A 26,814-nucleotide genomic window follows, 5' to 3' on the forward strand; every position below is an offset into this window, starting at 1 on the left:
ATTCTTTCCGTCACTATCCACAGTGCCTTACTTCCTCCCTGTCTCACGATCTTTACCTCCTGTTCTCACTTCTTTCTCAGGCTGCTTGCGTCCTTTCCATCATGGCTGCAGGTGGTAAAGCAGCTGTGGGTTTGTGTGCTTGTCCTCCTTAAGGGAGAGATGCTGCATGTCTGGTTTGTGTGATCCTTTTGTTTTCTGTTCCTATTGTCTTTGACCAGTCTTGGAGGCAGGCAGGGTCCAGGTGGCTCCCTCAGCCTAAGCAGCACCCAACACCAGCCTCAGGATATGAAGCATGCTATGTCAGTGGGTCCCCAGCTGTACCCTAGGGCAGGGAAGTATGGCCACATCCTCACAGTTTATTCCAGAGGGGGTTCCATCCAGAATCTTGACTGATAGAGCCCGACTATGGTAATGAGCAGTCCTGTGTGGTGCCTGGGAAGGTGACTCACATATTCAGATTCTTGCACAGACCAGGTTAGGCCTATTGGAAACCTTGGATCTCTACCAGGCCAAAGCAGCTCTAAGGGAAATTGAGGGCTATCCTTGCCTTTCCCACCAAGTTATGTCCCTTTTCACGTTCTGTGCTATCTACACTCCAAAACTGCCTACCATTACTTGTAGGGCTGCCAAGCAAACATCACCAAACTCTAGTCTCCTATATTCAGAAAAAAATAATGTCTCTAATGTGCAGACAATGCTCATGGAGGCTCTATCTTTAAGGGGAGACATTTTGGGTACACCCCCACTGTAAGGAGGAAGGAAATTACATTCTTCAGCTTTCTTCTCTACTGCTTCTCTCTTTCCTTAGCTGGATTGCTCTTTTTATCTCCAATAAAAAGAAAATAATTAACTTTGCCTCATTCACATTAGGTTTGAATCATGGGCATCTGACATCATTAGATGGTGTTCCTTGAATTTAGTTTTTTTTGGTATTCAGTATCTTTAATCTCAGCGATGTGGTGTATCTTAGGAACTTATGCATTTTCAGTTCAGTCACTAGACATGATAGAGTGCATGCTTATTTCTTAAAAACAAACCAACAAACACTATGATCTGAATACCTATTACTTGCAATTTCATTTGCTCCAACAGTACACCCTACATTTCACACACTCACTATTGTGGCATTTTATCACTGCTATTGTTCAGGCACAACATTCTGCTAGACATTCCCAATCCAGTCTCTAACTTCTAAGTCCCTGTAAGCGCTTGATAATACTGTCTTCAAGGAGTCTTCCCAGAACCCTCATTCTGATTCTAAAGGCTCCCACAGTGAACTCCCATGATTACTTTGTCAATATGTCTGCTATTGTAATTAGCACACTGTGTTATAATTGCCTGCCCCAAGTCACCCATTAAATTGCAAACACCTTAAGGATATAGGCAGTTTGTTTGGGCTGGGTTTTAATCATGATTTTTTTATCTGCAGGGACTGAAACCTGATAGACACTTTTAAAATGCTCTTTTGAAATAACTAATTTACCAATAAATTAATTCCATTAATACTAAGCAAGGAAATATAACAGCAAATAACATTTATCATGTGGCATATATAAACTACTTAGTTTTTTTAAAAAGTCACCAACTAGGTGCCAAGCAATGACAGGTTTTAGATCCTAGAAATGAAGAGACGACCAAGACACCGTCCTTACAACAGTGAGTGGCCTTCCTGTCTGACAGCAAAGAAACAAATGATTACACTGAATGTGGACTTGAAGGAGTGTTTGAAAGGCAATGAGAGTTACAGCATGTACCAACACAGAGCGATGACAAAATATCCAGCATGCCTAAGGACCATTAGAAAACCTGGTGTGACTAGGATATGTTTTATGTTGGCTGTGGTAGGAGATAAGGCAGGAAAGAGTCTTCATATGACACAGAAAGCTAATAAGAACACTGATAGTTCATTTCTGAGTGCCTACTATGTAGGCTGGAAGCATATGCAATGCATGCAGTACCTATTTAATCTTCATAACAAATTAAATATCCTTAAGAGTTCAGACAGATGAAGTGCTTTATTCAAAACTTCCAGCTTGGGGTCCGGCACATAAGAAGCTTAGAAGCTATCACTCTGTGCTAACAATTGAATCCCACAATGTGTGAAAAAAATATATTCCACCTCTAAGTGAGATTTATTTCACTTATGCAAGGACATACAATTAGTGTAACCTGTTACATCAACAGGCTAAAGAAGAAAAATTACATGATTATATCAATAGATGTAGAAAAAGCATCTGACAAAATTTAACACTCATTAATGCTAAAAACTCTCAGCATATTAAAAACAGAGGGGAACTTCCTCAACTCAATAAAGGCATCTGCAAAACCTATAACTAACATCATACTTAATGGTGAGAAACTCAAAGCTCTCTGGCTAAGATTAGGAACACTGCAAGGATATACCCTCTTGCCACTGATTCTCAGTATCATCCTGGAAGTTCTAGTACATGCAATAAGATAAAAAAAGGAAATAAGAAGTTATATGAATCAGGAAGAAAGAAAGAAAGTGTCTTTGTTCACAGATGACAAGATGATCCATGTAGAAAATCTGAAGAGTGGATCAAAAAATCTCCTGGTACTATTAAGCAACTGTAGCAAGGTTGCAGGGTATAAGGTTAACATACAAAATTCAATCATTCTCCTACATCCCAGTGGTGAACAAGTGGAATTTGAAATTAAAAACACAGCACCATTTACATTAGCACCTCCAAAAAATGAAATACTTACATATAAATCTGACAAAATATATACAAAATCTATATGATAAATACTAAAAAATTGTGATGAGAGATATCAAAGAATTAAATAGATACAAATTCCATGATCATTGATAGGGACCTGATACTGTCAAGATGTCAATTCTTTAAAACTTGATTTATACATTCAGCACAATCCCAGTAAAAATCTCAGCAATATATCTTGCAGCTATCAACAAACTGATTTTAAAGTTTATAGAAAGAGGCAAAAAGACCCAACATAGCCAACTCAACATTAAAGAGAACAATGTTGAAGAACTGATGTTACTTTACTTCAGACTTGCTAATAGCTACAGTGATCAAGGCAGTATGTTATTGGCAAAAGAACAGACAACTAGGTCAAAAGAATAGAATAAAGAACCCAGAAATAAACCCACATAAATATAGTCAACTGATTATTGACAAAGGACTAAAAGCAATGCAATGGAACAAAGATAATCTTTTTAACAAACGGTGCTGAAACAACTGGACACTTACTTGCAAAAAAAAAAGTATCTGGATACAGACCTTACACCCTACTCAAACATAACTCCAAATGAATCACAAACCAAATTGCAAAATGCAAAATTGTAAAACTTCTAAAAGATAACACAGGAGAAAACCTAAGTGGCCTTGAGTATGGGAAAAAATAAGCAAATATGTTTTGTATAAGCCTTCACTTATCTTAACACTCGCCCATGTGTAAGGAGACATATCCTCGTATCCCTTCCTTCAGTCTTGAGATAAATTGTTTTTCACTTTGCTACAACTGACTTATGCCTTTTAAGGCTACCTCTTCTCCTCCTTGAGAACATCTTTTTCCACAGTCCTCCACAGTTGGCTAATCTGATTTAGTTCCTTTTTTTTCCTCTGTCTTCAAGTTTGACGAAAATCATTATTATTTATTTATTTATTATTGAGATAGGGTCTTGTTCTGTCTCCCAGGCTAGAGTGGACTGGAGCATTTATATCTTACCACAGCCTCGAACTCCTGGCTTCATGCCATCCTCCTGCCTTGGCTAAACTTATTTTATTCTGAAATTTAAAAATTAGTCAATATCACTCACTGTCCCTTTCCAAGCCTCTTTAAGAATGTTTAATGCCTTTATTTCCTTCCTGTTCTTTCATAACCTCTTTCAACAGACGCCTGCTCCCACTACTGGCCTTAAAGTTTCCCACTTGTCGTTGACAAATTCAGTGGCTTCCAGTTATCATTCTTCTTCTTTCAGCCCTGAGTCAGTTAATCATTCCTTTTCCACAGAATTTTTTCCTCCCTCAGTTTCCATTAACTGCAATACACTACTTCTGTGTCTCTCTGACCATCCCCTCAGTTTTCTTTATTCACTTAGCTCACTCTTCCCCTGGAAATTTACATTCCAAATATTCAGACCTCCTGTTTTCTTCTCTTACTGACCTCTCCTTTGTGGAGTTCATTCATTCTCACTGGTAAGATGTCATTTTGATGGAAACGGTACTAGACAGGGACTTGGGACAGACTCTTGAACTCAATTCACAGAGTAGTGTCTGAACGTCTCAGGAACTCAATTTTTTTCAATTGTCAGTGATGAATAGTTTTCTGTAAGATAAAATTTAGATCTAAAACTTTGAAGGTAAAACACTTCAGGTGTAAAACATTGTTACCCCTGAGATTTTTATCTCTGATCCTTCTTGCTATTTTCAAGCAGGCTTTCCACTGCTTTTACAAATCAATGTAAGTAAAACCAAGTGCTTCCTTTTACTTCCCCTAATGTTTTGCTCACCAATGTCTCCATTATTGCGTTTTCCAATTGTAGGTCCTCTCCTTGACTATATTGTTGCCCACAGGTCTTAATTTTCATTAAACATTGTTTGGATTATTGTACCAGTTCCTCCAAAAACTTAACTTCATTTTGTTTGCAACATTTTAATTAATTCTTATTTTCTCATTTTCAATACCCTTTTAATCTGGTCCCCAGGTCAAGTACATTTTCTACTTCTACTCTCTGCACTTCTAAAGCCATTTCCCTAAATGCTTGGAAAATGTCTCAAATTTGTTTCTGCTTCTATAGCTTTGCTCATACCTTTCTCCTGTCAGAAATTATCCCCAATTCCCCCTAGCTACTAGATACTGTTCATGTAAAAGCTCTTCCCTCCGAGAAATCTTCTCAAACTCATCATTATCTTGAATTATTCGACTCTTTCAAAAATCTTATTCAATGAGTGGTCAGCATACCATACAGAATTATAGCTCACAAGAGCATAGAGTTTACATCTCAGGATTCATCTATATATTATCATGTATGGTTTGCCAATTGTTTCACATGGGTAAGGGAATATTTTCAATATCATAAAGACATCCTGGGAGAAATTTTATGCCTTTTGGACCTATCATTTGTCAATCACCTCTTGAGTGGATCACACGTTTTAGCAAGAATCCTTTTAAAAACTAGATAAATTTGTTATTAGTATTCAAATTTTATGGTCAAAACCATAAAATTCTGAGAGATTCAGCGACTGACCCAAATTTACATGTGAAAGCCAAGCAGTTCCAAATCAATCTGTCCCTAAAGCCCAAGCTTTCACTTGTTGGTGACTGTAGTAAGGTAACTCAGAAAATACTCATAGATTAATGAACTGTCACCAGATGTGTGACACAATGGAGAGCAGGAGAGATATATAATTCAACTCAGGCATTTGAAATTATTTTATTCTCAGAGACCAGCCTTAAACCCAGTGTCACCATAAGTAGCAGGAACCTCCTCAATAGTATGAGATGATTCTACAACTTCAATATTTCAAAAATCACATTTGTATCAGCTTGTGACTTACTGGACAAATAGTGGTGCTTTGGTCTCATCATACACATCAGGTAAATTCATGTTTTCACACTAGACCACCTGTTCTGCTCTGCGAATAAGGAAGTGGAAAAAAAAATTGAGGCTTCAGCATTCTTAAGTGCACAAATACAATAAATTTTATTTGTGGAAAAAATACCATTTCACCTAATAAAAATGGAGTTAAAACATTTAGAATGAATTTTAATTAGGTAAATAAAACTGAAGTGTTGCTTGTTTATATGTTTGTGTGTATATGCACACCTATATATCAGAAGCTGGGTGTCAGATTCTGTTTAGGGATTCTTTTTATCTTCTCTACACCTTTATTCCTTATTCATCTTGAACCTAGTATAAAACCAGCACAGATCTATTTTTTATATTAAGATCCACTAGCCTACGTGTCAGATATGTCAACCATGAATATATTTGGTTTTGAAAAAGAAAAGTAATTGTGACCACAAAAAACATTGCTTTCTTTTTTATTTTTCAGCATCGAGAACAAGGTAAAAGTGAAAACTTAAAGTGCGCATAAGATTGTTTGGTAATTCTGACCCTTGGGAGAGCAATGAGAGGAAGTGACACGGTGAGGCGGAACCACAGCTCAGCATGAGCCACCACACCTGGGACATGGCGGTGCCGGCCAGCTTTCCACTCACAGCCTTAAAATGATCACAGCATTATTTCTAAATTAAGGAACATAATTTATGTAACTAATGGGACCCTTTCAGAACAAATGGCACGGAGGTGAAGTTCAGATCGATGTTCCTAGAAATTTAACTTTCCTGAGAAACAAACTATAACAGAAAAAGTCTGTGTATTCATTTTAATAAACATTCATTGAACACCTATTCTGGGCCAAGGGCTGTATTAAATGCTGTTGATAGAGGAAAACTCACAAGGCAGGACTTTACCCTCAAGGATTTCATAGTATTTGTGGGAAATTAAGCCATAAGTTATAATGTGACGAGTACTCTGGAAAAAACGCACCAAAGAAATGTGTAAAAGAAGATTAGAAAACTAAAGATGAGGAGCTTACTTCTAGATGCAGTTGGGGCTGGGCGCAGTGGCGCATGCCTGTACTCTCAGCACTTTGAGAGGCCAAGGCAGGCAGATCACCTGAGGTCAGGAGTTCAAGACCAGCTTGGCCAACATGGTGAAACCCCGTCTGTGCTAAAAGTACAGCAAAATTAGCTGGGTGTGGTGATATGTGCCTGTGATCCCAGCTACTCGGGAGGCCCAGGCAAGAGAATCGCTTGAACCTGGGAGGCGGAGGTGGCAGTGAGTGGAAATTGCGCCATTGCACTGGAGCCTGGGCAACAGAGCAGGACTCCGTCTCAAAGAATAAACATAAATAAATAAATAAATAAATAAATAAATGCAGTTAGGATTAAAGTGATTTTTGAATAAGGTTACATATCCATTTTGAGGGATATAGAGAGGTAATAAACAGCCGATCCACCCCCTGCTTCTTGAGACTTACCTCGTACTTGTAATCCAGTATAGGAAAAGTAAGCACAGTTAAAAATATCTTCTATTTGTAGACTACGTTACGGCAAAGCAGTTTAACACTCTCACCAAAAAATGCTATATGTGTGATTAGCAAAAGAAAACAGTTTCAAGATCTTAGTAATTATGATGCAGTATAGGAATTGGATCTACTATCAGAAGATTAAATTGAAATGCCAAGTTTATTACTAATAAGATCCAGGACCATGAGAATATTATCCCACTGTTTTGTTTTTTTATATTCTCATCATTAAAATTATGTAATACCTATATTTCAGGGTAAATTATAAGGAGAGAGAGAAAGAGATAGAAAGAGATAAAGAAAGGTCTTATATATAAATTTCTTTTTGTATATTTAGCAAAATTAAAAATACTATATTGCTTTCCACATCCTAAAACCTGATGTTATTTTTGGAAACAGATTAATTATTTTGGAAGATGAGAAGATCATAAGATTTTTTTCATTGATTAAAATTCATTTATTAAAATATCACATACTAGATAAGTGTTTTTGCCAAATATTTGAAATCCATATTGTTTAAAACTGAAGATGTGATATCGGTATCCATATCTTTTCAAGTCTTTTCATCGTAAAGTATAGTAAAAGTGAAATTTTTTAATATAAAACTACTAAAATTAGAAACAATATTCTATTTCCATCCCAAGTATTAGTTGAAGGTCTTTTAAATCCAATTCCACAGCTCCAAATAGTAGAGATACAGAAATTTATATAACCCTTATGAATTTTAGGGTCAAATATGGAGATAATCCATTCATACAAAGAAAAAGGTAACTAGTGATACAAGAGAGTAGTAATAGATATGATCAATTTTATTTTGTCTGCCTACCATGTGATAGTATTCATTCTTTCTCATGAATAGCAGAGGAAGCAAGCAGAACATACCTGAATCACTTTTCCAGTACTATAGAAACATAGTGCTTTCTGCTTTCAAATTCAGAAAAGAGCAGAGGCCTGCATCTCACCTATGAAACATACTGGAAGTGTTGGGAAATGGGCATAAAAACCAACAAACTAAGCTGCAAACAAAGTTTCATTCTGAAGGCTAGGTTTAATACATAATAATAATAATAAATGTCCAACAATAGTGGGAATAGATCAATTTCCAACTGTGAAATTGTTTTTTTTCTTTTTTAAACTATTTAGTTCCATCAAATTTAGGAATGGAACAAATGATACCCATTTCTGGCATTCCACAATTTCAAACCCACGTGCTATAGATATTGGTTCAGACCTCTTTGCATTCAAGACACAAACACGTTTACATAGAATTAATAATTCTCTCATTCTTTTGTGACAGAGAAGGAGGCACAACCATGCTTATCCACATTTTACAAGGTTGGCAAGATACTGGGGTAATATTATCCAAAGCCATAGAGATCGTTGCCAAGACTATTGTTCATATCACAACTGCAGTGCAAATGCAGTCATTATAGTTCTAAGAATTCATTGTAACTGTAATTCATCTCAAAATAAAAATAATGTACTTAAATTTTTTCCTGAATAAATATGTTTATAAAATAATTTTTTAGCTGGGAAACCAAGCTATGCTTGAGTGAAAGGCTTTTCATAGTAAAGTATAGTAAAAGTAAAACATTTTCATATAAAACTACTAAAATTAGAAGCTTAATATTTGATTTCCATCCCAAATATTAGTTGAAGTTCTTTTATATCCAATTCCACAGCTCCAAATAGTGGAGATACAGAAATTTATATAACCCTTATGAATTTTAGAGTCAAATTTGGAGATAATGCATTCATACAAAGGAAAAAATAACTAATGATACAAGAAAGTAGTAATAGACACGATCAATTTTATTTTATCTGCCTACCATGTGTTAGTCCTAAGTGTTTCCAATATACGACATTTTTAAATCTCATATCTGCCTTTTAAAATAAATCTTCATACTCCAGTAATCCAGATAAAGAAACAAGCTCAAAGAGATTATGTAGTTTGCTTGAAGCTCTATAGCTAGAAGTGATGGAGCCAAATTTGGACACAAAGTGTGTTGGATTTGGCCTCACTGAACCATAAGAGATATTTACAGCAGATTCTGTCTGACATTAAAAGAATGAGAGATGGTTTGCTTACTGAGGCCTGAATTTAGCTCTTACAAATTGACAGAAGATAGATATAGAGGACATTCTAGGTAGAGTTAAATGAGCAAAAACATGAAGCCCCCTCTATGAGATAACTTTAGTTCCTTGAAGTGAATGTCCACACAGCTGGGAAACCTTAGGGTTAATAATCGAAGATCAAACCAAGAGCCTCAATAGTAAGCACTGGAATGGACCAAGGTTAATTTACAGTCATGTGGATCTGTTTGGTGGTGGTGAAGCTGACCAGTGGGGAACATTGTGAAGGAAGTGTCCTGCAGGTCTTGGTGGCTGAGTCAGTAAAGTCTGTTAAATGCTCCCACTTTCTATTCCTTCCTCTGTTGTGCATTTCTTCTTCTTTAGTTCTAACCAAAGAGGTATTTGTATGGCTCTAGAGAAGTCACTTCAACACATTGGCCTTAAAATATTCACCTAAACAATGAGGAGTTTGGACTAAAAGATCTCTAAGGATTTTTCTAGCTGCACATTTAAATGATGTTTTGCTTAATTAAGGGTGTCTAATAAATAACTATTAAATAATATTTAATAAATAATTCTTGAATAAATGGGTCTCTGCTTTCGGCATGGGAATATATTATAACTTCCTAAATGGAAGACACTAAAGCAAGTATAGGGAGACTCCTGGTAATGATGACTATGTTTTAGAGCACTGGAATTTGTTTACCTTTTGATGAGTGAAATACATTAGAGAAGAAGAAAGACATGTAAAATGTCACATTCGATAGGGCAAAATGAGTAACAAAAACAGTATTCACTTCAGAATGGGCATTTTTCTTTTTGTAGCTTCAGTGGGCTTTCTGGGCAAATCTGCTCCACTCAGTAGTAAATGTCACTCAAAAAAAGATACTCTATGATTGACAACATAGAAGAAAAAGCTGATGAATTATTCACCAAAGCACTGAGATTCACAGCCTATAGTAACACAATTTACAATTAAAGAAATTAGGAGTGTCAAAGCCTTCTTCACAAAGTGTAAGGCTATTCCTGTAACTAACAAAACTCAAAAGCTGAAATCAAATAGAAAAACGTCACAATAACCTCATGAGTTTCTTCCTGTTAAAATGGAGCTGACATCTCAAAGACTTATGTAGACTTTTCCCTAAAGATAAAGCTGTAGATGTTTTTAAAACAGCCTCAGAGAAAGAGGTCAGTGCTCCTTAAGTATGGTTTCAAGAGGTTTTTAAGGAAAGTTAATATAAAATCTTTAACAGAAAAAAGAAGAATGTTAGCTGTGTAAAAGTCCTCGCAAAATTTTAGGAATCAAATATAACAATTGAAATGGAAAAATTGAGTCAGGGCGAACATTTAGTATTATCCTTTTAATAACACTGAAGACACTTGGGGTTGACTCAATCCTTCCATATTGGTTTAGCAGAGCCTCAGTGAGTATGCTTTGCAAATTCGACCTCTTAGATCAGCTAAAATAATTTTGATACCTCTATCATTGGTTAAGAATTAATATTGTACAACAGGATGCATTTGCAGAGACTCAAATCCATTGATATTGCTAAAGTATCAACCCAAAGGCCTTTTCTTTATTATTATTATTTTTTTGCTTGAAAACTTCATTAAAATAAGGATTAAACCTGAAAAAAGAGCGATGAGAATGCTAGCCCTTTGCATAAAATCAGCAAGAAAAAGGAAACAGGGAGAGAAAGGAAGGAAAGGAAGGAAGGGAGGAAGGGAGGGAGGGACCAAAGGACTTTTCTTACGAAAAGTATTCTGTCCCTTCTTAAACAGGAAGGATGGCATGTTCCATAGCAGTGATCTAAACTAGACCTACAAGAATATCTGTCGCTTCTCATGTAGACCGAACACATGTAGGCTGGTGTTGGAGTGAAAGTGCAAAGAGTAAGGTAAATAATGATTAAATTTCTGCATAATTATTGGTGGTTTAAATGATGTGTGTTTCAGTGAGAACTCTGACTTAGATTTTCTCTCTTACAAACTTTCATAATACTGCTTTAATTACATGAGAGAATTGAATTAAAAAAGAAGTCTCTTTTCCCTCTAATTAATCTCGCGTCTGCCTTCTTTCATTACTTTGTCTACTGAGTCACAAAATTAGTCTTTGTTACAGAGCAGAGTATAATATATAATTGAAGTTATACTTTTTATTCATCCAAAATAGCAAGAAAAAGCAAAATGAGCAACACATACTTTGTAGTGCATGATTTCATTTTTGGAAGTTGGATTCCTTTCTGTACTTTGTGTAACTGTTACTGAAGCTTTCAGCCTTAATGTGATCATGCAAGGAAATACTATTTTTCAATAGAATAGAAGTAATACATTATTTATAACTCTTTCCACTCCAGTAGAAACATACCCAGGCCACATCAGCATTCTAGTCCTTCGCCTGTATGTTCCTTCCTTGAGAAACAAGACTGTTAACCCAAAGTTGTTGATAAATGTTGTTTCCAGTCTACCATTGACAAAAGTTAATCTCATATCATTAGGCAGAAATAGCAATCATAACAGTACCACGAGTTAGGTACCCTTTACCATGTCGTGGCCCTGATCTACACACAGTAGTATTGACATGTTTGGTAATTACAGCTCATTGAGTAGGTAAGAAATTGATTGGGTAAGTGATGTTGCACAACTACACGATACAGTCAGAACGTAAACCAGGCACTCGGGCTCCAATTCTAGAATCACCACTGTCTATGCCTCCATCAGTAGCTTCAGCCAAATATCAGCATTCTAAGGCCTGAAAACTACTTTTCCCCTTCATAACAGTAAAACTTTCAAGCTAGCATTCTAAATTAAGAATAAATAAACATTTAAAAAATGAGTATATTGGCCAGGCTCAGTGGCTCATGCCTGTAATCCCAGCACTTTGGGAGGCCAAGGTGGGTGGATCACGAGGTCAGGAGTTCAAGACCAGCCTGGTCAAGATGATGAAACCCTGTCTCTACTAAAAATACAAAAATTAGCAGAGCGTGGTGGCACGTGCCTGTAGCCCTGGCTACTCAGAAGGTGGAGGCAGAGAATTGCCTGAACCCAGGAGGCAGAGGTTGCAGTGAGCCAACATTGCGCTACTGCACTCCAGCCTGGGCGACAGAGCGAGACTCCATCTAAAAAAAAAAAAAAGAAAGAAAAGAAAAGTGTATGTTTATTTTTAGTTACTTTGAAGGGGAAGTAATCAGGAGTGTATTGTAACATAGTGAGAGTCATAATACATTTTGGCTTCTCATAAGTATCTCAAAACCAGAAAATTAATTTCAAAATAATTCCAAAATGTATGGTTATAAGAACTTTTGTAAACACTCCATTCTTCAGGTTTTGTTTCTGCAGACTCTGTAACATAATAAATAGACCAGCTCCTCTATAACTTGGAAATAATACAATTTAAATAAACTAGTTAAAACAGGTTTGCATTTTTAGTAGAATGCTTGACATCACATTTTTAATTTAGGCTTTGCTTTTGATTAAATATCATATTGGTCATCACACATTCAGGGACTTAAGTTAGAGTTCTACTGGCTGGGCACAGTTGCTCATGCCTGTAATCCCAGCACTACAGGAGACCAAGGAAGCCGGATTGCCTGAGCTCAGGAGTTTGAGACCAGCCTGGGCAACATGGCGAAACCCTGTCTCTACCAAAAATACAAAAAATTAGCCAGGTATAGTGGCACACCTCTGTGGTCCCAGCTACTCGGGAGACTGAGGTGGGAGAATTGCTTGAGCCTGAGAGGCAAGGTTGCAGTGAGTTGAGATGACCCCACTGCGCTCCAGCCTGGGTGACAGAGTGAGACCCTGTCTCAAAAAAAAGAACCTCCTGAAGTTTCCATATCTTTTCTAGTTTGTATTCTTGGCCTAAGCTATTTCAAATCTAAATAGATTTTAAAAAGTTATACAATTGGCCAATGTAATCTTCATTTCTAGTATCACTTCCAACTATTTCTGTTGAAATTGGGCAAAGAAAACAAATAGTAAAAATAGCTACACAAAATGATTCCGGAGAAATGAAGTTATTCAGGGCCAGCCTACAATAGTGGAAAACCACAGTCTTAACAAGGAAGAATTTTAGTAAAAATAGGAGTCACATGTTCATCAATAGTCACAGGTGATAGGCACAGATCTCAACGGTCAAAGCCTTATGGATTATGTTGTTCACTTGTTAAAAGGTTTTCTTCTGTTGGAGATAAAAAAGAGAACCAAAACCATTTGAGGGTAGAATTCCAGAGGGCTGAGAAACAAACACAGCACAGTTCATGTAATTCTGATCTGGTGAAATAAGTTATATTTTATGCTAAGTAGCATTTGCATTATTTCTGGCTTATGAGAAATACTGTCAAGCTAAGTTCACCCTGAATGATTTCATGTGCAAGTCACTGAAATGTCATTGAAACCTCTAGCCCTAAACACCATCTTCCAAATATGTCACAAGAACCAAGAAGGAATTAAATAAAATGTCTTTGCAGTGATTTTTTTTTTTGGGATGGGGGAAGGAGTTTCGCTCTCGTTACCCCGGCTGGAGTGCAATGGCGCGATCTTGGCTCACCGCAACCTCTGCCTCCTGGGTTCAGGCAATTCTCCTGCCTCAGCCTCCTGAGTAGCTGGGATTACAGGCACATGCCACCATGCCCAGCTAATTTTTTGTATTTTTATTAGAGACGGGGTTTCACCGTGTTGACCAGGATTGTCTTGATCTCTTGACCTCGTGATCCACCCGCCTCGGCCTCCCAAAGTGCTGGGATTACAGGCTTGAGCCACCGCTCCCGGCCCCTTTGCAGTGATTTTAAAAAAATATATTGGATTTACTATTTCTTATGCAATACTAGCTAAAATATGTTCTGTTAACTTCCATACAGGTAGATATTAGAGGAAAGGTAATTGAGTAATGACTTTTTAAATTGATCTAACCATGTTCCATCTTCTTACCTCCTATAATTTCATAAATACTTATTGTGTTGTGCTTAATAGAAAATTCATTCAAAGGCTTTGTCAGTATCTAAAAATCTAAAGAAAACTCTGAAGTTATATGTAGGCTTCGTTTAGTACTTTTATGATGATCATGGAGTATTTTCATGTGGGTCAGCCAAAAAGTGACCCTTCTGTATCTAAAACTCAGCATAAAATAATGTCAGAAACAAATGCTAAGTGGAATAAACAACAGCAAGACGCCACTATTAAAAAAGAGTCTAGCTTCACTGCATTTCTGAAAAAACATATCAGCAGGTCTACCGGCAAGAAAACTAGTTTTGTCATCTAGAGTCAGAAACATGGCATGACACACTCAGTGGAATGAAAAACACCTCCCATTTAATTAAATATCCTGTTGGTCAAGTGCTTGTCCACACTAAGGCATTATTCAATATACAAAGCACTGGTTTTTACTATTGCACATAAATAACCATAAAGAAAATAGCATAATTAATTAAGTGTACTATATAGTGACTCACTGTGGCTAAATAAATAACCTTTAATTGTGAACAAAGTTTACCTATTAGCAACAAATGGTGCTAATAGATGTGGGAAATCAGAAACCAAAATGTTTATTTTTTCTGGTTATAGTATGGAGTGTCCACACACAGGCTACATTAAAACCTTTCTGATTTCTTCCCAAGAAACATTAGGAAAGTCTACGTTTTATACATAGCATGCAGACAAGGATGACCATCATTCTGATGACAAGCTCAGGGCTCAAAGAAGAGTGTTGTCCTTATTAGTTGAACCATCAATCACGTACACTTTTTAATGGCGATGGCAGTACCCAGAGAGCCGCCTGTGTACTGATGTTCTTTTTGTTTCTGCTTTGTGACCTAACCTCACTAAAGCTAATATAGTCTACTTCTTATGACATTTTTAAAGGAATAAGAAAAGCAAAAGAGAAGACAGAGAGATAATTGAAACAGTAAGGGAAAGAACCAAGAGCCTGAGATAACATGAAATGGAAGCTAAGGAAATTATGTTTCCAGGGAGGTGATACTACCTAGTCTTGGGAACAAACTCTCCAAACTTAATGCCTTAAAATGACAGCTGTGTATTTGCTCATAATGCTGTGCTTTGGCACTTGGGGCTGGGATCAGCTGGGAAGAATTGTCATTGCTCACTCACGTCCTTGGTCAGGACAGTTAGCATGACTGGCACTTCCCTCTCCTGGTGCTCCGTCAACCTCCGGAAGGCTAGTGGAAGCTGTTTGTTTTGTTTTGGAATGCTGCAAGAACTGTACCAGAGAACCATCTTGCTTCAGCAAGTCCTTTTCAAATATCTACTGGCTCTACATTTGCTAACATCCCATTGGTCAAGCTCAGAGGAAATACAGGAGAGGTTCACACAAATGCCGGAGAGGTGAGAAACACTAGTTATTGGGCGCCATTATTGTAATCTACCCCAAATGCTATAGACTACATTGTCTAGGTACCATTTGATGTGGTATTAAAGATAAGTTTTAGAAGTAAGTGTGGGGTAAACAAAAAAATCTCTACAAAGGTTTTTTTTTTTTTTTTTTTTTTTTTTTTTTAGAAGAAGATGAAGAAAATAGGAAAGGATTGCCAAGGGTTAAGAATAAGTAATTTCGTGGGGGATGAAAGCAAAGAAACGGTGCAATGTGGGAGGAGGCAGAAACACTAAGAGATGTGTTAGCTTGTTTGTTTTTTTTCTTGCTTCTTTTAGTTTGAAGTGATTTCAGCAGTTTTGTTGCTTGAGAAGACTTATAGAGAGGAAGATATAAAAGTTCTGAGAGATAAAGCCCAGTTATTCCCCAGGCAAAGATTGGTAGATGGAAAAGAGAAAGCTAACTCCAGCCTCCTTGAGCTCTGAACTGAGTGAGGTGTGAAGAACTGGAAAGTTTATGGCTGCACGTTAATGATTAGACATGGTAATAACCTAGGAGGGTGTTTATCTGCACAGCGATAGAGTCAATGCTCAAATAAACTTCCTTGACTCCCTTGCCTTACATCTGTTTATAGCTGCGGAGCTCTCCAAAGCTCTGGGAGAGTTACCTGATTCACCACCTGCCGTAATTGGATTATCAAGACCAATGATGCTGCAGGGTCCCTGGCCCTCAGACCAGGCTCTCTAAATGATTTTTGATTTACTGTCTTCTGGATTAAGAGGAAAAGAAATATTGTTCATAACCCTGCAGTTTAATCCTTGAGAGTTTAAACAAAGATTCTTTGCCTCAAAAAATATATAGTTGTGCTATTTATGTAGTTGTAGTTGAATGATCTAAAAAGTCAAGAACCATTTATTTACTAAAAATAAAGGGTGCTCACTGCTCTTTTGCAATATAAATTAACACCTGAGCTTTCCCTTCATGTACCTTTGTCTTATTAGACTCTATTGACACCATTGCTAATAAATTATATGACAATCAGTGTTCAGTGTTAAGTGGAAATACAAATATGAGCTCTTTCTTGTCTTGGGATGATTTAGAATGTTAAAAAATAGGGTATTGGTTGATTACTCTCCTGATACAGTGTTTATATATATGATTTCCCACACTTCCTGTGCAGTCATTGATGTGAATAGCTTTAGGAAAAAAAAATCTAAATGCTTGCCAATGGATTTTGCAAAATCGCTAAAATAATATAATCACTAATTTTGTTTTCAAGTGATAGTGAGTTAGAACAAAGAAAAGTTCATCTTCTCACTATGATTTTGGGAAATCTCCACCACCAGTTTGTTTCCAAAACTAATGAAGAATCTAATGAAATACCTAGCTTGCTACAGAAAAAAAAAAAATTCTGTGACATCAGAGAGCAGGACATAACAGGTTAAAGCTATAAAAATTCAACCCACCTAGGGGAGAGAAAGAGTTTTCTCACAAATATTTAAGGCAATCTGAGAACTGTCATGTACATCTCTTAAAAAAATGCCAGCTGGGAGACACTTGTCGACAAGAATGTTTTTCAGATTTCTGTAGGCAAAAGAATGATCTATGAGCCATGCTTTTACAAATGAAGATTCCTGACTCCTTTATCTTTCTTTCCAAAAGCTCTTAATTTTCAAAAACACCTTGAGTATTTATAATAAAGGTGCTTCTAGGACGAAACTTTGAGAACTATGCATCAAAAGAGAGAGAGAGAGTGTATCTTCAGCATGTATGTAATGGTCTATTGTGCTCTTTCTAGCCTGCAGCCTATACCTCTCCAAGTCCTCATGGTTGCACTTGGAACAACTACTGTCTTTCCACAGCTTGGTTTGCAGTGGAAACGGTCTCAGTTTACACTGATGGATAATGCTACATCAATTTAGATGGAGTCATTCTAACTTGTTTTAGGCATTCAGCCTGGGCTTTTACTATTTTTTTTTTCAACTGGGTCCAGGTGCCATCTGGGAGAGAGAGGGGTGCCTCGTGCTGATTGCTGAAACTCTTACCACCTGGACAGGTATAAGGAAGAAGGGAGAGAGATGGCAGAGTTGGCTTCCAACCCACTTCCATAATAAAGCACTTCTTTCAGTGTCATCACTAAGGTCATCCAATGGGAGGCAGAATCTGAACGGATTGAGTAGTCATCATTTTAATGTGCTGTAAGACTCTAGCCTTAGGTGGCAGAGTGAGGCTTCTACTGGAGGAAGGGGTAAAGGTGGATGAAAGAGAGAGTAAAATGCCTTACCATTCACCTGCCGTTAAGGATGGAGTAAAAAGCCAACCGACAAGTGTTCAGGAATCTCTGTCTCTGGGACTTCCTCCATTCTAGCACCAAAGGAACTCAGATTTCACTCAGTCATAGCATTTACGGAAGGATCCAGGGTTTGGCATGGAAGATACCAACATGATTAAGATGCAGGTTCTGATTTGAGGAACCTCAAACTCCCCAAAGTCATAGAGAAATAAAATTATGGACATTATGAGCGTTAGAATAAGGATACCTATAAAGCAATAGGGCAGCATGAGAATACATGTCTATAGAGTTACGGAAAATTGCACACAGGAATTTAACATTTAACTGTGGCCTGCAGTATAAGAGGTTGGTCCCAGCAGTGAAGGAGAAAGGACACTACACACAGAAGGAGCTGAATATGGGGCAGCATAGAGGAGAGAGAGAAGGTGACATTTCAGGGACCTAATGTAGCCATATATAAAATGTGGTGCTGGAGAACCACCGCTGCTTTCTTCTCCGGCAAGAAGAGTGATGCCATCAAGAGATTATTTCAATAAGTCAATATTTAATAATCCCTACAAGAGGTGTTTGTTAAATAATGAAATAAAATACCATGAGCACTTCATAAATGTGCCACAATGAAAGTTTATCTTTTATTCTTTTTAAAAATATATCAGTACCTTCAAGGGCACCCGCACACACACACACACACACACACACACACACACACACACATTCTCTTAATTCATTGAAAGCTAATATCATGAAATTATTCTGTCCAGCACCTCTGACTGATGTCATGTATGGAACTTCTTTACAGCAGACTGTCACTCCTTTACAGCAGTTGAGAAGGGTCTAGGGTCACATCGGGTCTTTAACGTCTCCACAGGTTTTGAACCCATTTCATTTGAGAGCATAATGATCACAGAGACGACCTTGAATACTCCCCACCCTGAAGAGCTGATCAAGAAGAAAGTCCCCAAATCAGTTAACCACTTCATTCTTTTTGTGATAGGAAAAGACAGTTGAAGAATACAAAACAGAAGTGAATTCCTGGTTAATATCTGTTCCAATAAATTTCGTTTAATTGGTTCAGTTCTAATTAAGATACCTAAGCCTAAAAGAGGGATTACTGCAACATAAAAAAGTGTATTGAAATGCAAATGCATCAGAAACTTGAAGAAGTTTTCTTTTAGAGAAATTTAGAACTATCCAGTTGCTGAATTTTCATCTCTTTTTAATTAATAGACTTTTTAGAAAGTATTTTTAGGTTTACCATTTCAAATTAAAAGAAAGTACAGAAGTACCTTATACCCTCTGCCTGAAAAAAGTTTCCTCTATTATTAACATCTTTTGTTAATGTGCACATTCGTTATGTGTTATACCAACACATAATTATTAACTAAAGTCAACAGTTGACCCTAAGGCTCACTCTAGGTGTTGTATATTTTATGAGTTTTGTACATGTATAATCCCATGTGTTCACTGTCACAGCATCATGTAGAACCATTTCACTGTCCTAGAAATCAGTCACCTGTGCTCCACCTATTCTATTCATTCACCACTCCCACACCCACCATTGACCACTCCCCCCCCACCATTGACCTTTCTTTCTTTCTTTTTATTCCTTCCTTCCTTCCTTCCTTCCACCACACCCAGCTAATTTTCGTATTTTTTAGTAGAGACAGAGTTTCTCCATGTTGATCAGGCTGGTCTCAAACTCCTGACCTCAAGTGATCCGCCCCCTCGGCCTCCCAAAATTCTGGGATTACAGGTGTGAGCCACTACACCCAGGTGATCTTTTTACTCTCTCCATAGCTTTGCCTTTCACTTGGATGCTTTTCATGGCCTCAAGGTTGCAGAATTTTTTTCTCTCTGTTGCAAATTTCTTCTTAACCTCCTCTTGCAGATTCCAGTCCCATCTAGTCTCTTCCAATCACACCTTTTGTGACTACAAATATGGCCTGAAATTTTCACAGTAATCAGCAACGTTGGTTTTAGCATGAAAATTGTATTTCTTTCTAGATCTTTAACATTCTGATTTCATGATGTCATTTTTTATTGACAAGCCGTACCAACATGTATGTGTGGGATACAAGGCAGTGTATTGGTACTTGCATGCAATGTGGCATGATTAAATAAAGCTGATTAACATATCTATCACCTCACTTACCTATTGTTTTTTATGATGAGATATTTGAAATATATAACACAGTATTAGTTTGAAATCTATAATACATTATTATTGACTACAGCCACCCTATTGTGCAATACACGTCAAAATTTATTCCACCTGTTTTAAACTTTGTGTCCTTTGATTAACAACTCCCCATTCCCCTGCCTATAAAAAACTTCATACCATCTTTGTATTATTGGTCAAAACACCCCATTCCTTCCCTCCTTCCCAGCCCACACCCAACCTCTGGTAATCATAGTTCTATTCTCTACTTTTATAAATTATATTTTATTAGATTTTACATACAAAGGAGATCATGTGGTAATTGTCCTTCTGTGCCTGGCTTATTTCACTTAGTGTGATATCTTCCAGATTCATCCACGTACCTTACTTTGGTCAATAAATGAGAGCTGCTATGTTGGGTGAAAGTAGTAAAGCCTATGCATTATCTGTGTTTTTTAACCCCCTGGCATAGAGGTAACTTACTAATTAGCCTAAGTAATAAACTAGGTATTGATAGAACATATCTCAAACTAATAAAAGCTATTTACAACAGACCCACAGCCAATATCATACTGAATGGGCAAAAACTGGAAGCATTCCCTTTGAAATCTGGCACTAGACAAGGATGCCCTCTCTCACCACTCCTATTCAATATAGTATTGGAAGTTCTAGCCAGATAAATCAGGGAAGAAAAAGAAATAAAGGGTATTCACTTAGGAAAGAGGAAGTCAAATTGTCTCTATTTGCAGATGACATGATTGCATATTTAGAAGACCCCATCATCTCAGCCCAAAATCTGAAACCGATAAGCAACTTCAGCAAAGTCTCAGGATACAAAATCAATGTGCAGAAATCACAAGCATTCCTATCCAACAATAACCGACTAACAGAGAGCCAAATCAAGAGCAAACTCCCATTCACAATTGCTACAAAGAGAGTTAAATACCTAGGAATACAACTAACAAAGGACGTGAAGGACCTCTTCAAGCAGAACTACAAACCATTGCTCAAGGAAGTAAGAGAGAACACAAACAGATGGGAAAACATTCCATGGTTAGGAAGAATCAATATTGTGAAAATGACCATACTGCCCAAAGTAATTTATAGATTCAATGCTATCCCCATCAAGCTACCAATGACCTTCTTCACAGAATTGGAAAAAAAAAATACCTTTATAAAAAATTTAAAACTTGTCCATGATATATTGCAAAGTGAAGATGGTAGAATAATGTGTATATTAGAACTCCACTTAAATAGAAAAAAAGATATGCTCATATAAGACAATAAAAATTATTGATGTATAGACATGAAAATGTTAACAATCGGTAAGCTATGGGAAGTAAGAAATTATGAGGAAGAGGTAGAAAGTATTTCTTTCTACATATCATACTTTTATTTTTTAAAACAAGAAGCAGGGATCAGGTACAGTGGATCATGCTTGTAGAGGCTGAGGCAATAGGATAGCTTGAACCCAGAAGGTTGAGACCAGCCTGGGCAACATAGCAAGATCCCATCTTTACAAAAACCAAAAATAATTTAGCAAGATGTAGTGATGCATGTCAGTAGCCCTAGCTTATCAGGAGGCTGAGGCAAGAGGACCACTTGAGCACAGGAGTTCAAGGCTACAATGAGCTATGATCATGCCACTGCACTCCAGCTTGGGTAACAGAGTGAGATCTCATCTCAAAACAAAACAAAAAAAAAGAGATTGTGAGAGAGAGAGACACAGGTATTATTTCCAAACTTTAAAATAATTTATCCTGATTAACTAGATAATAAACCATTAATAATTCTAAGTTTATTGAAACATATTAGATATGCATGAGAATAAAATGATTAATAAATGTAAATAGCAAGTCCAGAGAAGATTTAAATAGAATTGAACACTAAATGAGTTTATTACTTGGTTGGTGCAAAAGCAATTATGTTTTTTGCCATTACTTTTAATTGTTTTTAAAAGTAACACTTTTGCACCAACCTAATATTTCAATTCTATGCAGCAAGAAAGGTCTATTCAATGAATCAAGTTGATACATTGGTTAAACGTGGAAAGGATTACGTGAAATCCACACCTTTTCTTTTTAGCAAAATAAATTTTAAACTGAGCAAGTTATAAATTTAATAAGATAAATCACATACACAAATGATAAATGTTTAATGAATTAGAAGGGCTTTCTAACTGTGATGCCAAGGCCAGAAAGAATTATGAACAAATTGATAGATTTGATTACATAATACATATACAAATACATAAATCACAAAATAAGACAAATTTTGCAATATATCAAACTGTGCTCAATCAAAAATGTATAAGTCTACCCAACAGCACAGCAATTACATTTATTCCTCAGTATAATTTAACAAAGATGACTATATTTTTTGCACAAGTGGAGTGTTGGGGTCTATCTGGGTGTTCATCTCTGGGAGATTAGAAATGTATATTATGATGAGTAAACAGCACATAATATTTTGCAAAAGTTAGAAGAAGCAATTGACTAGATATGCACCAAGGAATATGGATTAACCTTTTATAAAACATGGTGATAAATGAGAAAATTATAAAGTAGAATGATTTCTTTAACATAGCAATTTAAGTAAGCTAAGCACATGTGTGTACAAAAGAACAACATATGTACAGTAACACATGCGAACAAAAACGCAGTAAGTAGTTTAATATGTACGAGGAACTGTGTAGGAGAAGGTAAGATACGGAAGAGGGGGAAATGGAATGTATCAACAAACATAAACAAAATCAAAGAACAAAACAAGATTGGACTTTTCAGAGACCACTGATAATGACATTCTTTAGTGATGATAAGTACATATAGCTCAACTCAATGGAGTTGAAGTACAAAAAATATATTTTTTATTTTTTAAAAAATAGACTAAAGAATGAGCTAATAAATTAATAGCTAATAAATATGAATAAATAGTAAATATATGAAAACACTCACTTTGACTAGAAATTAAATAATACATATTAATACAGAAGTTTTGTTTTTTTTTTGAGACAGAGTTTTTCTCTTGTTACCCAGGCTGGAGTGCAATGGCGCAATCTCGGCTCACCGCAACCTCTGCCTCCTGGGTTCAGGCAATTCTCCTGCCTCAACCTCCTGAGTAGCTGGGATTACAGGCATGCGCCACCATGCCCAGCTAAGTTTTGTATTTTTAGTAGAGACGGGGTTTCACCATGTTGACCAGGATGGTCTCAAGCTCTTGACCTCATGATCCACCTGCCTAGGCCTCCCAAAGTGCTGGGATTACAGGCTTGAGCCACCGTGCCCGGCCTTAATACAGAAGTTTATATGTATTTATTTATTGACCTGTTCATTGAGAAGTGGGAGAAAAAATGATATTTAAAAATGTTATTCTTAAGGGCACTAGGCAGAAGTAGAAACTTTCTGTACCACTCAGACAAGTGTCAACAATACTTAAGCAAAAGTTTTGAATATAACATTGATTGTAAAGGCTGAGAGTTGAATAAGAATTGGTCAACACTTCGGGATTTCTTCAAACAAATTCTACATCAAACAATTACGTATTATGTAGCCTTTGAGGGTTGATGAGATAGAGGATTTTTTTTCTCTTTGTCCCTATATTCTTAAATCTTTTCACATTGATATGCACTATTTTCTGCAAAACATGTAATAAGTAAATTTAAAAATTCAACTAAAATAAATTTGAGGGTACTCTAAAAATTAAACAACTCTGGGAGAAAAGTTCCTATAGTTTACATTCTGTTCTATGACCAGTAAAGTATTAGAATTGTAATATATTTTACTTTGCTTCTTTCACATAAATAACTTGAAATTGGCTCTATCGGCTTATAACTTCATTCATTCCCTTCCCATAATTAAGAAATGTTTGCGATTGCTGTTAAAATTCTAGATTTTAGACCACAGCTAAGTGGCAAAAACATGTACATTTTTCTGCACTAAAAAGTTTTCTAAAATACATGCACTAAACCAGGTTAAAATGTTTCCTGACAAGGAAATGGCATAAAAAACGTTTTCCCCCCCATTAAGTTAATGCAGTAGTACATTTTGAAAAATGTAAATTGAAATAATTGCAAATTTGTTATATTTAATCAATTAAGAAATTATATTTCTTGATTTGGGAAGTAATTTATGACCAGCAATTATTTTTTAAACACAAATATTCCCTTTTTCTCAAGCTAATCAGAACTTTCAGGTATGTAATACTGAAGAGCCTGCACTCTGATAACATTTATTCCCTATGATATGAAAAAAGAGAATCGTTTTTATTTTGGGACAAATGCTGAAGACACTGCATGCGTTTGCTTGGCTTGCTCTTCTCCCCTGGTTAATGAATGTGTTACTTAAAAGAATAATTTGCCCTCAAATCATCTGGCCACACAAACCCGTTATTTCCCCCCATAACATTCTGTTTTGCTGATGTTAGATTTATTTACCTTTTAACATGTTACTTATGCTGTTTCCATGGACACATTCATCGACAAAGATGCAAATGATTCAAGTAACAATAGAGAAGAGACCCGGATGGAGGTCTGGGTTTGCTGTGCACAGCCATAGATGATAGGTTGGAGCAGAGTTGCACCCTGATATGAGAGTCTTTCACTTTGCTCCCCCTCTCTGAAGCTATAGGGAATGAATAATTCACTCTTTTATTTGTGGCGTGATGGTAGTTTAAGGTTTTACTGAGGATGTGGTCTGGCAATGGTATTCTGCAACCCACGCACAACACATAGCACTAAAATCTTTATAATTAACTGCATATGATTTAGCAGGGTCATTTAGAAAGATGATTCATCTCCAGTAGGTGTAAACTGGCTCACTAAACTTAAAGCTTAGAGGGAAAGACAAGATGGAATAGTTTCTTGATTCCACTTTAGGCTAATAGCCAGGTGACTCAGAGTCCTTAAGAGCCCTGATTCAGGCCTCATTTCTCAGCACTGATAGCTGCTGCAGTTACGTGCCCAACAATTCGTTTTTCTGCATCTCAGCTACGTAAGTCTCTAAAACCAGCCTTTGTCAGGGGGTCTAGGGATCATGCCACCTATAAGTCTATGCTCCAAAGTGCTTGTATTTTTCTTCATTTTTCATTGAATATGAATGTGTGTTTATGTATAGGGTTTTTTCCTCCCAATGTAATTACACATTTTGGTAAAATGTGAAGCGGGCACTGCTATTCTTCAGTGTCTTTCCATCTTCTTGCAGACTGGTCATGTCCTGTCTTCTAATGCTCCCTGAGCCCTACCGGCTCCAAGAATTCCATGATAACAGACTCCTTCTCCAGGCATCTCTTGAATTCTACACAAATCTGTACCCTTTTCTCTTTAAACTCTGCTTTCAGCAAGCTGCCAGTTAGAAAGGATGTGAAAATATCATCCTCTAAATGGTTACTAGCTCACAGTTCACTTTATTCTCCTCAGGAGAACTTGCACTGCAAAAGGGAAGGGACCATTGACTTTAGGCAATGTTCCACAACTGAGGACAGCAGAGTCTCCAGGAAGGGACTTTTAGAAATGCAGACTCCTAGGCTGCCAGAATAAGAATACATGCTTTCGAGAATTTTCCAATCTTCCCAGATTGGGAAATGACAACTATTTTCCTGGAACGATCAAACATTTGGACATCACCATATTCAGGTACAGATTAAGGGTTAAGGCAAAGACTGTTTGTACCCTCAAGTATTTTCCACCATGCCTCCTAAAGACATTTTTTATGCAAGACACACACACAGACACATGTGAGTGCTATAATTTGGTCCCATGCCAAAGGCCAAGAAGAACAGAGTCAAGTAATAAGCAATATCCATCCACCGTAACCTTTGAGAGAAACTATACTCTTGGTTAGCTCAGGATCAAAGGTGAAAACATTCCATTGAGTGTATATTGAAAATTAGTTAAATCCCTCATTTGGGGGGAACTGCACTCACTTTACTGGCAATGATATCTTTCTGATAGCATTGATTGTTCACATAATCCAACATCTAGTAGTTTCACAATATTTTTGTTAGTTTATTGTAAAACTTGTTATTGCTGTTATGTTTTATAAATTCCAGTACAATGTAACACATTCTACTCTTTGAATTACTGCTGTTAACATTTTAATGACTATCACTGCATTCTTTTATTTATTTATTCATCCGTTCAGTCAGCAAGTATTCCAGGAACTATTCTAAGCTCTGTGAACAACCTACATAAAGCCCACATACTCAAGTTAACAGTATAGTGGTACAGGGAAAAATGAAACACATAAGTTCCATGAAAACGTCAAACACGATTAACGGGACTCAGACGTCCTGGGGGAAGGAGTGCTACTTTAGACTGAAGAGTAAGGAGAGGCCTTTACAAAAATGTTGCGTTTGAGCTGATACATGAATGATAAGAAGGAGCTATTCCTGAGACATTCTGGGGAATCAAAATCTCTACAGAGGCACTGACTATGCAAAGATCTAAGGTGGGAATAAGCTTGGCATATTTGAGGATTAAAAGGAAAGTCAGTTTGATTAGAGTATGATAAAAAAATATGGAGACTGATAGCTGAGATGTGAGAAGTAATTAGGGCTGAGCCACACATCAGCTGTACTGTCCAGTATGGGATCCATTGGCCACATGTAGCTGCTGATCCCCTGAAGTCAAGTTACTCTGAATTGAGATGCACTCTAGGTGTAAAACACAAATGTAGACTGGATTTTGAAGACCTAGTATAAAGAAATAATATAGTATATCTCACTAATAATTTTTATTTTTATTATATATTATAATTATAATTTTAGAATACATTAGATTAAATTAAAATATTACTATTAATTCACTTGTCTTACTTTTTCTAAAGTCCTTATTTTAAAATTTTAAATTATGTATGTGGCTCACCTTATATTTTTATGAACAGCACCATTA

The sequence above is a fragment of the Cebus imitator genome, unplaced genomic scaffold (assembly GCF_001604975.1).
Source record: "Cebus imitator isolate Cc_AM_T3 unplaced genomic scaffold, Cebus_imitator-1.0 Scaffold42, whole genome shotgun sequence".
NCBI lineage: Eukaryota > Metazoa > Chordata > Mammalia > Primates > Cebidae > Cebus > Cebus imitator.